This window comes from Carettochelys insculpta, chromosome 3, assembly GCF_033958435.1.
Source record: "Carettochelys insculpta isolate YL-2023 chromosome 3, ASM3395843v1, whole genome shotgun sequence".
Classification (NCBI taxonomy): Eukaryota; Metazoa; Chordata; order Testudines; family Carettochelyidae; genus Carettochelys; species Carettochelys insculpta.
In genome coordinates, this window is record NC_134139.1 from 68,614,708 (window position 1) to 68,625,771 (window position 11,064).

At 45.9% G+C, this 11,064-nt stretch overlaps 1 non-coding gene across 1 annotated transcript; it reads right to left on the reverse strand.

Moving 5' to 3' along the window:
- Window positions 1-6,956: 6,956 nt before the first annotated feature.
- Window positions 6,957-7,058, reverse strand: LOC142011727 (U6 spliceosomal RNA). Its single transcript, XR_012645192.1, has one exon. It is a non-coding gene; the product is annotated as a U6 spliceosomal RNA (small nuclear RNA).
- Window positions 7,059-11,064: the final 4,006 nt, after the last annotated feature.

Sequence of the window (11,064 nt, forward strand, 5' to 3'; positions counted from 1 at the left end):
TCTACTTCCCAGCGCTCAACAGGTCAATTTCAAGGGGCTCTAATGTTGACTTTTGTACTGCAGTAATTTGAGAAGTCAAATTTGCAAAGTAGAACCCTACAGGTGGAAGTGACAGTGTTATTAAGCTCAATTTTTATTATTCTTTAAACTATCCACAACACCACCTGAGGTGTCCTTTCCCATCATCACAGCATCCCTGCTGCTCCTTAGGTGAGCTGGAAGTAAGCAACAGGAAGCGGTGTTCATCAGCCCAGGAATTTTGATTAGATTTCCTTTCCTCTCTGGCCAGTCAGGTGAGCAGATGTGTGGATCACATCTCTGCAGCACACCTAGCACACCTTGTAGCCACGAGTTCCCAGGATCACAAAAAAGACCCAGTGTGGAGCCATCAGGAGATCTTGGGCCTCATTTCAGTGTGGGGCAAAGAAACCATTTTCCAACAGCTCAAAGCCAGCAAAAGGAGTGCGGATATTTATGCCAAAATTTCATGAGGCATGATGGAGAAAGGGTACAACAGAGACACTCAACAGTGCCATGTGAAGATCGAGGAGCTGATGCAGAGCTATACCAGAAATGCAAGACAGAGAATGGTCGGTCTGGAGCATCTCCCCCAAAATACTGTTGCTATGACAAGTTTCACACTATTCTGGGGAAAGACTCAACCTCATCTCTCAAAAGTTGCATCAACACCTGTGGTCTTAGGAAAAATGCTGAAAAGTGTCCTGATGAGGAAGGGGTGGATGACAGCAAGCTCCATTCCAGCCCAGAGTTAGATCCTGAAAACCAGGAGCTGTTTATTTGAGCTTGAGCCAGTGGCTCCTGTCCTCTTAACTCAGGAGGCAGCTTCAGAGGCCAACACAGATCCTGCAGAAGGCACTTCTGGTGAGTGGGCTTTTTTTTCCTACTGATAATAGTATATTGCAATCAAGAGGGGGAGGGTCTGTCCACCTTTCCCTTAGAGCAGCTTGTTAATGTGCCTGGGGATGAAGTGCAGATCCTGCTTGGATGAAAATCTGAAGGTCTTAGACAGGCACTTGTGGATTCTCATCACGAGACTGTTGGGGAGACCTGACCTTTTGCTGCTTTCCACGCCAAGCCACCAGTAAGTGATCTGGAATCATGGCCCCACAAAGCATTCTTGCAAATTTTCCAACATGGTAGACATATAGAATGAGCAGTCTTTCCTTATCCCTTTTTGTTAGTGTAATCAGGCTGATGTCTCGTTTGGCAACTTAGAACGCATGGGAAGTTTCGTGAGTCACTAATGGTTTTTTGCCAGTGCAGAGCAAAACTCATGTATCTCCTGGAGCAGCTGCTTTAAAATCCAGGACAGGCAAGTCACAGCACATACGGCAGCATTCCCCCACTTCAGGGCAGGCAAACGATCAGACCCTTCCATGGTTCACATGCACGCCCCCAGTGCCTTTCCATGATGTTTGAACTCATGGAGCAGCCGCTTTGGAATTTAAAATCCAGGCACTGATTTAAACAGCATGTGCTCAATGCAACCCCTATTGGCTCCTGAGACAGCGTGCTTTAAGAATGCCGTGATGCAGCCACCCATTTCCCTATGGTAGGCATCCCTGGGACATGCCGTGCCAGTCCTACCACCCTGCCTGCCATTGCCTTAAGAAAGTTTATTTTTCCTTTGAACTGAGGATAACTTATCATAGTGTTGAGGCTACGCCTCTGCCATAGAGCTGAAATAATTCTGCTTGGAATCAGGCATTCTTCAGTCTTAAGACTAACAAGAGTGATCTTGAAGACTAACAAAGTAATTTATTAGATGAGCTTTCATGGGACAGACACTTCACCTAATAAATTACATTGTTAGTTTTTAAAGTGCTACTTGACTGCTTTTTTGTTTTGATAGTATATAGATTAGCACGGCTTTTTCTCTGTTACTATTCAAGAATGATCTTGCCGTTGCAATGTGTTCTTCCATAGAGACAGGCAGCCACTATTTCTGTCACTATGATCCTTGTTCTAAGTAAAGTTAAAAATGTTGCTATTGCTAATGACATGAATATTTCTAAATTTGTTTTATCAGCAAATGATACTGGAAAAAGACAATGAGGGCCCAGTTCAGCAGCTAAGAGGCTGCCTATGATTTGGAGGAAGAAAAAGAGCCAGAATGAATTGTCGGAGAATTATATACAAGTACTTACAAAGGACAAAAGTGACCTTTGTCACTGGAGGAAGAAAATGATGGATGCTCCAGAACATGAATCAATCATGTCCTTTATGAGCAAGCAGACAGAATTTATGAATTCTGCAATAGAAAAATCACAATCAGCGAACTCCATTCTGGGCAAGCAGACAAAATTAATTACTTTGCTATTAGAGAAATCACAACCAGTGATCCATGCACATCCGACCCCACAAATGCCCCAGTACATGCCCCCCATCTGTACACATTATCTTCCCCTTTTAGAGGCACAGCATCCCCAGGTCCCTCCAGGCACCACTGATATGTGGCACCCTTACAGTATTCACTCTCCTCTCCTGACCAGGGCACTGCATCCCCCAGCCACTCCAGGCACCATCATTTTAGACCTACCTCAACCCAGTTAGTTTACTCTCCAGTTCTTTCCAGACAGCCCTCGTTCCCCTCCTGTTGAAAACAACTGGCCATTTTTCAGAAGTCTCCTCCCCAGTGAGACAAATTGTTTGTGTCTTCTGCATTATGAATCTTGTTAACAAATGTGTTCTGAGACCACGCAGGTGACTGGACCATTTAAACAGGTTATTCAACTAGTTTTCTCCACTTCACTTTTGTAAGGGGCAGTCCCTTTCCCCAAGCCACCTTGCAGAGGTTACATTTCTAACCAGTCAATACTGGGACAGTGCTTCATTCTGTCCCATTTTAAAGAAAAGAGACTTAAAAAAATAACCTTACCAAATGTGTTCTGAGAGCACTCAGCTAACTAAACCACATCAACAGTTTGCTCAGCTAGTTTTCTCCACGTGAAAAAAGACGAAAGAGGTGGGCTTCAGAAGCTGAAGCCTATGATACCTAAGTGGAACATATGGCTCCATGTGACTAGGGAAAAACTTCATATTATTCTCGAAGAAAGAAGGAAAAGTAGGGAATTCCATAGGGGACATTGGTGTCTAGTGGTTAGCAAAAACAAAGAGAAGTCCTGACTAACAGATATATTGGAACATAATTTTTTGTAGGCAGAGACCCACTTTGCTAGATGTATGGAGTAGAAATTCCAGAGGCTGGTATAAATATCCCGGCACATGAAAAGAAGGAAGTACCAATCAAGAGGAAGGCCAGAGTTAATGAAGTCAATCCAGTCAGGGAGGATGTGGCTCACTTTCAACAGCTGATGTAGAGGTGTGAACACTAAGAAAGGAGAAACTGCTTTTGTAGTTGGCCAGCCATTCCCAGTTTTTGTTCAGTCCTTAATTGGGGTGTCAAATTTGCAAATGAATTGTAGCTCTGCCGTTTCTCGGTGAAGTCTGTTTTTGAAGTGTTTTTGTTGCAGGAAGGCTACTTTTATATTGGGTACTGAGTGTCTAGGGAGATTCAAGTGTTCTCCTACAGGCTTTTGTAGGTTACCATTCCAGATCTCTGATTTGAGTCCATTTGTTCTTTTACACAGTGGCTACGTCTACACGTGCACGCTACACCGAAATAGCTTATTTCGATGTAGCGACATCGAAATAGTCTATTTTGATGAATAACGTCTACACGTCCTCCAGGGCTGGCAATGTCGACGTTCAACTTCGACGTTGGGCAGCACCACATCGAAATAGGCACTGCGAGGGAACGTCTACACGCCAAAGTAGCACACATCAAAATGAGGGTGCCAGGAACAGCTGCAGACAGGGTCACAGGGAGGACTCAACAGCAAGCCGCTCCCTTAAAGGGCCCCTCCCAGACACAGTTGCACTAAACAACACAAGATCCACAGAGCCGACAACTGGTTGCAGACCCTGTGCATACAGCATGGATCCCCAGCTGCCGCACCAGCAGCCAGAAGCCCTGGGCTGAGGGCTGCTGCACACGATGACCATAGAGCCCTGCAGGGGCTGGAGAGAGAGTGTCTCTCAACCCCTCAGCTGATGGCTGCCCTGGCGGACCCCGCTATTTCGATGTTGCGGGACGCAGATCGTCTACACGTGCCCTATTTCGACGTTCAGCTTCGAAGTAGGGCGCTATTCCCATCCCCTCATGGGGTTAGCGACTTCAACGTCTCGCCACCTAACGTCGATTTCAACTTCGAAATAGCGCCCAACACGTGTAGCCGTGATGGGCTCTATTTCGAAGTTGGTGCCGCTACTTCGAAGTAGCGTGCACATGTAGACGCGGCCAGTCTGTCCAGTTTGGCCAATGTATGTAGCAGAGGGGCATTCCTGGCATATGATGGCATGTATTACACTGGTAGATGTGCAGGTGAATGAGCCCCTGGTGATCTGGCTGATACGGTTAGGTCCTGTGATGGTGTCACTGGGATAGATGTGTGGTCAGAGTTGGCACTGAAGTTTGTTGCAGGGATTGTGGTTGGAGTTACTCAGAAGACTCCCACCCTGCCTCGTGCTAACTCCAAGCAAATGCACTTCCCAAAGTGAAAGGTGGTTGTCAATAAAGGAAACTTACTGTTCCACAAACCTCTGGTGCTTTGATGTAGATTGGCTGTGTAGCTGTGCCTGCTACAATCTACTGGCTGGAGTAGCAGCTGGTGGTTTGGTGCTGCTATTCATCTCTCAGTTGCAGCATTGATACCTATGAATCCACAGAGAGGTGGATCCAAAGGCCACTTTCCTGCAATATTTGTACCTCCACCCTACTTCATGTGGAGGCATTGAACCCTGAGGGCAGCAGAAACTTGGTAATTCTATGGTTAGGCCTCTGTGTCCACAGAAGCATGTGAGAGGCGCTTGTCCATGAAAACTATGGTTTCCACTTGACTGCAGACTCAGCACTTCCATTCATAGGCCACGGGTTATGTAGGCTGCTGGTAACCCATTTAGGGGTTTGGAATGGGTCCCATACGAAGAGCGATTAAAGATACTAGGACTTTTCAGCTTAGAAAAGAGGAGACTAAGGGGGAATATGATAGAAGTATATAAAATCATGAGTGATATGGAGAAAATGAACAAGGAAAACTTATTTACTTGTTCCCATAACATAAGAAATAGGGGACATCAAGTGAAATTAATGGGCAGGAGGTTTAAAACAAATGAAGTTCTTCACATAGTATGCAGTCAACCTGTGGAACTCCTTGTCGGAGGAGGCTGTGAAGGCTAAGGCTATAACAGGGTTTAAAAAAGAGCTAGATAAATTCATGGAGGTTATGTCCATTAATAGCTATTAGCCAGGATGGGTAAGGAATGGTGTCCCTAGGCTGTTTGTCACAGGCTGGAGGTGGATGGCAGGAGAGGAGAGAGAGATCATTACCTGTTTGGTTCACTCCCTCTGGGACAAATGGCATTGGCCACTGTCAACTGACAGGATACTGGGCTGGATGGACCTTTGACCTGACCCAGCATGGCTGTTCTGAAGTTCTTATGTTCAGTTTGACCCCCTGAGGGCTCAGTAGTCAGCTCCAGCAATGTTCAGAGACCCAGGTCTCTCAGAGTTTGAAAGCCTTTTCAGGCGGAGCTGCAAAGGACCTGCAAATGATCAGTGCCAGAGGCAGAAGGTGATCCCTGGCTTCTCTATCCGTGCAGCAGAGGTGGGGAGAAGGATGTGACATGATCAGCATACACCCATCTTCTGTCCCCCTTTTTCCCCAGGAGCGTTGGTAAGGGGGCTTTCTGTAGAACAAGAGGAAAAGATAGACCTTGACCAACTGCCAGAAGGAGTTTCTAGGGTGAGTGTCTTACACAGGGATGGCCTTAGGGAAAATGGCATTTACATTTTGGTGCCCATGGCCCCTGTGGTTGTGGTGCCCACCATTGCCCCATCTCCTTAGGTTTCCCACGCTCCGTCCTTGCATTATGATCCCTTTGCCCTCAATGCCTGCACCTCCCTCCTGTGCCAAAACCTCTATACTGTGCCCCTTCCCTCCTACCCTGGCACCTCTGACTCCTGTAACCACATGGGGAAACTGATCCATCTGGATGCACAAAGCAGCTGGCATTGCTACTTACTCCTACACGGGACTGCTGCTCCTTCATCTCAAGCAGCCCAGAGGGGAAAAGGAAAGGGAGGTGAACACAGCTGCTGATTCCTCAGTGTAACCAGCCCTGGTGATGTGTATTGCGGGGAGAGGGACTATTTCATGTCCATGTTTGTTATTTCAGAACTATATTTTAGCAATTTACAAGGTAGATGGAGGGGGTATCTTGGAATCATTCTGGGCACATTATTTTATTATAATAAAGTTATACAAACTTGCCGACCCTGCTTCCATTGCTACACATTCAAAATATCCTCCAGCCCTGATGCATGTAATTCTTCTTTTGTTAATGGCAGGGTAGATTTTGCCAAAAGTGATGGCCCTTTCCAAGAAAAGGTGGCAAAACTCAACTATGAACTGGGTCAGTCTGAACCCCTGAGGTTAGTACTTAGGTATGTGTGAAGCCTGTTAAGATGAACTAAACTTACTTCTGGAAATTGTGGGATTTCAGAAAGTTCCCTGCCAGTGTCACTGGTCACTGGAAGAGGAAGGTGCCTGGTTAGATGGTAAGAGCTAGGGAGGGGAAGCTAACAGATTAACACATGAACAACTAAGTTTTTGGTGGGGGCAAATGAGTCAGTTAGAATATTGGCCTTCTGGAATGTAAGCCCTCAGACTAACCTCTTGAATGGAGGTGTCTGATCTATCAGCTTAGACTCATAGAATCCTAGGACTGGGCTGGAAGGGACCTGAGGAGGTCATCAAGTTCAGTCCCTTGCCCAAAGGAGGATCCACCCTAACTAAACCATCCCAGCCAGGACTTTGTTAAGCAGGAACTTAAAAACCTCTAGGGACTGAGATTCCACCACCTCTCTAGGTTAAAAAAATATTGAACAGTTCACAAATTTGCAGGTAATCCTTGCACAGGAGCCATGCTAATCTTGTCTGTATTCTTCCAATTGAGGACCGTCCCCAGAAGAGAGTGGTAACCTGTGATGGGGAGGTGCAGTTTGAGAGGTCCCACTTCAGTGTAGACAAGGAGAAGTGGAGAAGAAGAAAAGGGTGGCAAAAACTGCCCCACACCTCTCCAACAGCTACCAACACCTGCCACTTTTGTGGTAAGACCTGCAGCTCCAAAATCAGGATGATCAGCCATCAACGGACTCACACATAGGAGTGTGACATGAAGATGTCCTACTCGTTAGCGAGTGACCACCAAGATGTACTGCTGAAGTGAGCATAAACCTTCCTTTCTTTGAAATCTGTCAAAATGTCAGTGGGAGGAGGAATAAATTAGAGCATTATGTAATTATTTAGCATGATTGCTTAAATATTCAAAGGTGACATGTTCTGCTCTTTTCTCTGATACTTTTTTTTCACTGTCTGAGGAAGCTGTTGTATGCCAAGACAATAGCCTGGACCATATTTTGAGCAGCCATAGTGTGATAGGGTGAACAAACTACACAAAGGCTAAGGGACTTGCTGTGCCTAAAAGACAAATCAGGCCTGAAGGGAGGATGTAACAAGGAGAAGCCCAGCCCAACTGATGGCAGACTGCAGAGAGAGCAGGGTTTCAGTACACAGCTCCTGGGGAGAACTTGGAAAAAGGTAGGAGCTGCTTGGGTGACTCCTGCCCCTTGGCCCCACTCCTAAAGGAACAGAGATTCCCAGTGATGAACCAGTTATTTTGGAATAATAATACAATCTTACTTTGGGATACTGAGTGGGCTAGAGCCCACCAAAGGATCCCTGGAGGAAGAGTCCTACCATAAGCTTATATGAGTTCACTTGTGTTTAACTGCAATTTTAAACTCTGACAACCCTAGAAGCAATGTTGATTGGTAGTTGGTTCATAGTCTAGAGTTCGAGGGATAAAACCCATGGTAGAGAGGGGGCACTTGTTCTCCTATGATGTGAAAAAAAATCTGCAACCAAAGACACCTACTAAGAGGAGCTGTGCTCTCAGGAGGGTGAAAGACTATGATCTTTCTAGCATAAGAGTTGAAAAATAGCACAATAGAGACAATTCACAGAACCAGCCTGGGGGAGACTGAGACAGAATCCACCGCGGTCAGCTACCTTTTTACAGGGGATTGGTCTTGTATTCCTTGTGCTTCTCAACCTCTTACAGAATTCAGTGGAGATTTTAGCAAGGAGTCCAGGATAAGACATTCAGCTAGACTCTTTCAAATATCACAAATGTATCCAGTACACACAGTTTTCTAGGGGAGAAGTTTATTTATATAGAAAGTGGACATTTTAACTCTGGATTATGTTTAACAGAAACCCGCATATTTACAAACAGAAAGCAAACCTGGAAAATGTGAGGGAAAGACAAAAGCTAGAAGTACAGTAAAGAAAACCTAATACCATTTTAGTAATTTACAGCTGAAGAGTTGCTCTATCTGTACTGCGTACAGTTTCTCAGTATGTGAGACCTAGGGAAGCTCAATCCCCATCAGATAGAGACACTTTAAAATATTGACTGCTCTGGGGAAATTAGTTTCATGTAGAAAGAATTTTAAGTTTCACTCCAGTAATGCATGCTTTATTGCAGTAATAATGGAAAAACTATTGATCGGTAACAAATGGTGGCTGCTTGAGTTACACAACAAGAGATAGTGTATAATTACCTACCCATCAGGAAGTAGCATGCTGGGTGTAAACTCTGTTCCTGGCCTGAGAAACATAAGCATAAATTGTATCAGTTTCAAAAACACACCTCAAGTATTACCTCCTTGATAGAAGAGTTCAGAATTCAGCAGATGGGCCAAAAATGATGATTTAGTTAAACATCCTGTGATTCTTTTCCAATCATACGATCTTCAGGGGAGCAGGGGGGGCTCCCGACCCATGATTTGTGAGCTTTTGGGGCTGGCGATGGGGGGACATATCAGGGACGAAGAACTCAGGGCTCTGACACTATATAAACATACAGCAATGCTCTTGTTCCTGGTCCCTGCCTACGGAAGTTGTACTGCTAAAGGTTACAGCCATCCAAGGAGTATTTTCTCCAAGCTGGCAGAGATGTGTAGATTAATGACGACTGACCAGTATTAACCTACCGAAAGAGTTTCTCTGGCTTGGTCAGGTATGATGCCATCTCTCTAGCCATTCACTTTAGCCCCATCACTGACCTGTACTTATATGCTCCTTCTCAAACATGAGTCTTTAACAATACCAGCCCTTGCAAATGCCTGATGGAGAGAAGAGGCGTTAAAATATCATGCAGGCATCTTTCTTCCCATTCACTCTTCCAAACCCACTTAGCTGGGATATGCTGGATTCCTGTACCCTGTGCTTGTTGATGAAGAAGGTAAAATATGGCCTATGCTCATTGATTGAATTACTAAGAATATATTTAGACCAGCTGTGAACAGCGGTGTTGGAACAAGGGTTGCTGCCACAGCCCCTGGCTTGAAGAATTAATAACAAAAACCAAGTTCATTGGTTCCACCATGAACACTCCCATTATAAACACAGTTTCGGCATCCGTAGACAGAGCCGACAGGTGAGTGGGGCTCTGGTGGATATTGGTCATGTGCCCTCACATTGTAGGGAAGGGCCAGAACAAACCCCCTCAGCCCCAAGCCCTGCCTCTCCCAGCCCCTGCTCTGCCTCCTCTCCACATGTGCTCTGCCCCTGTCCTGCCCTTGCTCTGACTCTTTCCCCATCTGAGGTGGACTGGGGGAGTAGGGCAGCTGGAGGGCCAGCACTGGCAGCAGGAGCTGCACCCCCCACCCCCACACATACCAGCAGCAGGGAGAGAAGCTCAGCAAGGAAGGCCCAGCTCATGCTGCTCTACTAACGCCTGGCCCCTTCCATTTGGGGGGGTGGTGCACATGACCCCTCCTGTGCCCACCCCCCCGCCCCCAGATTGCTCCTGGCTGTGTGTGAGCATTTGTTAGCATCCTTTGATTGCCAATCAAACACAGCAAGGAATGATGGCCCAGTGACAAGGATGCTGGACAATGACTTAAGTTCAAGTCCCTGCTCCTCCAGATTTCCTGTGTGACCTTGGACATATCACTTGGGCTATGTGTAGACAAGTGGGATTTGCTGGTAGAAATTTTTGTCAGACGATATCTTCCAACAAAATTTCTGTTGGCAGATCACAGGCTGACCACAGGGCAGATCAAAAGAGTGACCCGCGCTGTCAACGGACAGCTGCCATACTGCCTGCTCACTCTATTGGCAAAACGGTCAAGCAGAAGCACAGCAGAGAGGCTTGGCCGGTGTCCCTGAGGCCTTTTCTGTCGACAGAAGGCCCCTGAGAATGTCCAGATTGGAGTTTTGTTGACAGGTCTCTGTCAACAGCAGCATTCTTCCTTGTGATGAGCAGGGTATGGCTGGCAACAAAAGTGCTGTACTCTGTTGACTTACTGTCGACAGAATGCTCTTGGGAATCTGGATGCCCCCTGGGTTTAGTCAACAAAACAGTTGCCCATAAATAAAATGGGAATAATAGCATTTCCCTGCACTTATGGGTGTTGCGAGGATAAATAAGTTAAAGATTGTGACTTACTCAGAGAGTGTGGTAGTGGGGGCCATATAAACATGTTTGATAGATGGCAAAATATTAGAAGCTTTATGTACAATTTTGAGAAGCCATGATGTTGACTTCATTATTGTTTGTTCCTTAAATGTTATAAAATCCAAATGCAGCGCAGGCATTGTCAAAACTGGATTTCTTGGTATGGCTGACATATAGATTTGTTGGGCCTGTTTCTTTTTTTAGATCTGATTTCACTGATGTAACTCCACAGGGTTGAGCTGATTTACTCCTGATTTAATCTGGTACAAGGGACTCAAGACTCAAGCCCTCTGTCGTGAATTAAATTGATATGATTGTAAAGAGATATTAACATTTTCTGATGCCTGGGTGTGTCTGGGCCTCCAGCCCCGTGCCTCTTTGAAGGACTTTCCCACTGCCCTCAGGCCCCCATGGCCTAGTCTGTGTCCCCTCAGTCAGGCCCACCAGCCTAGTCAG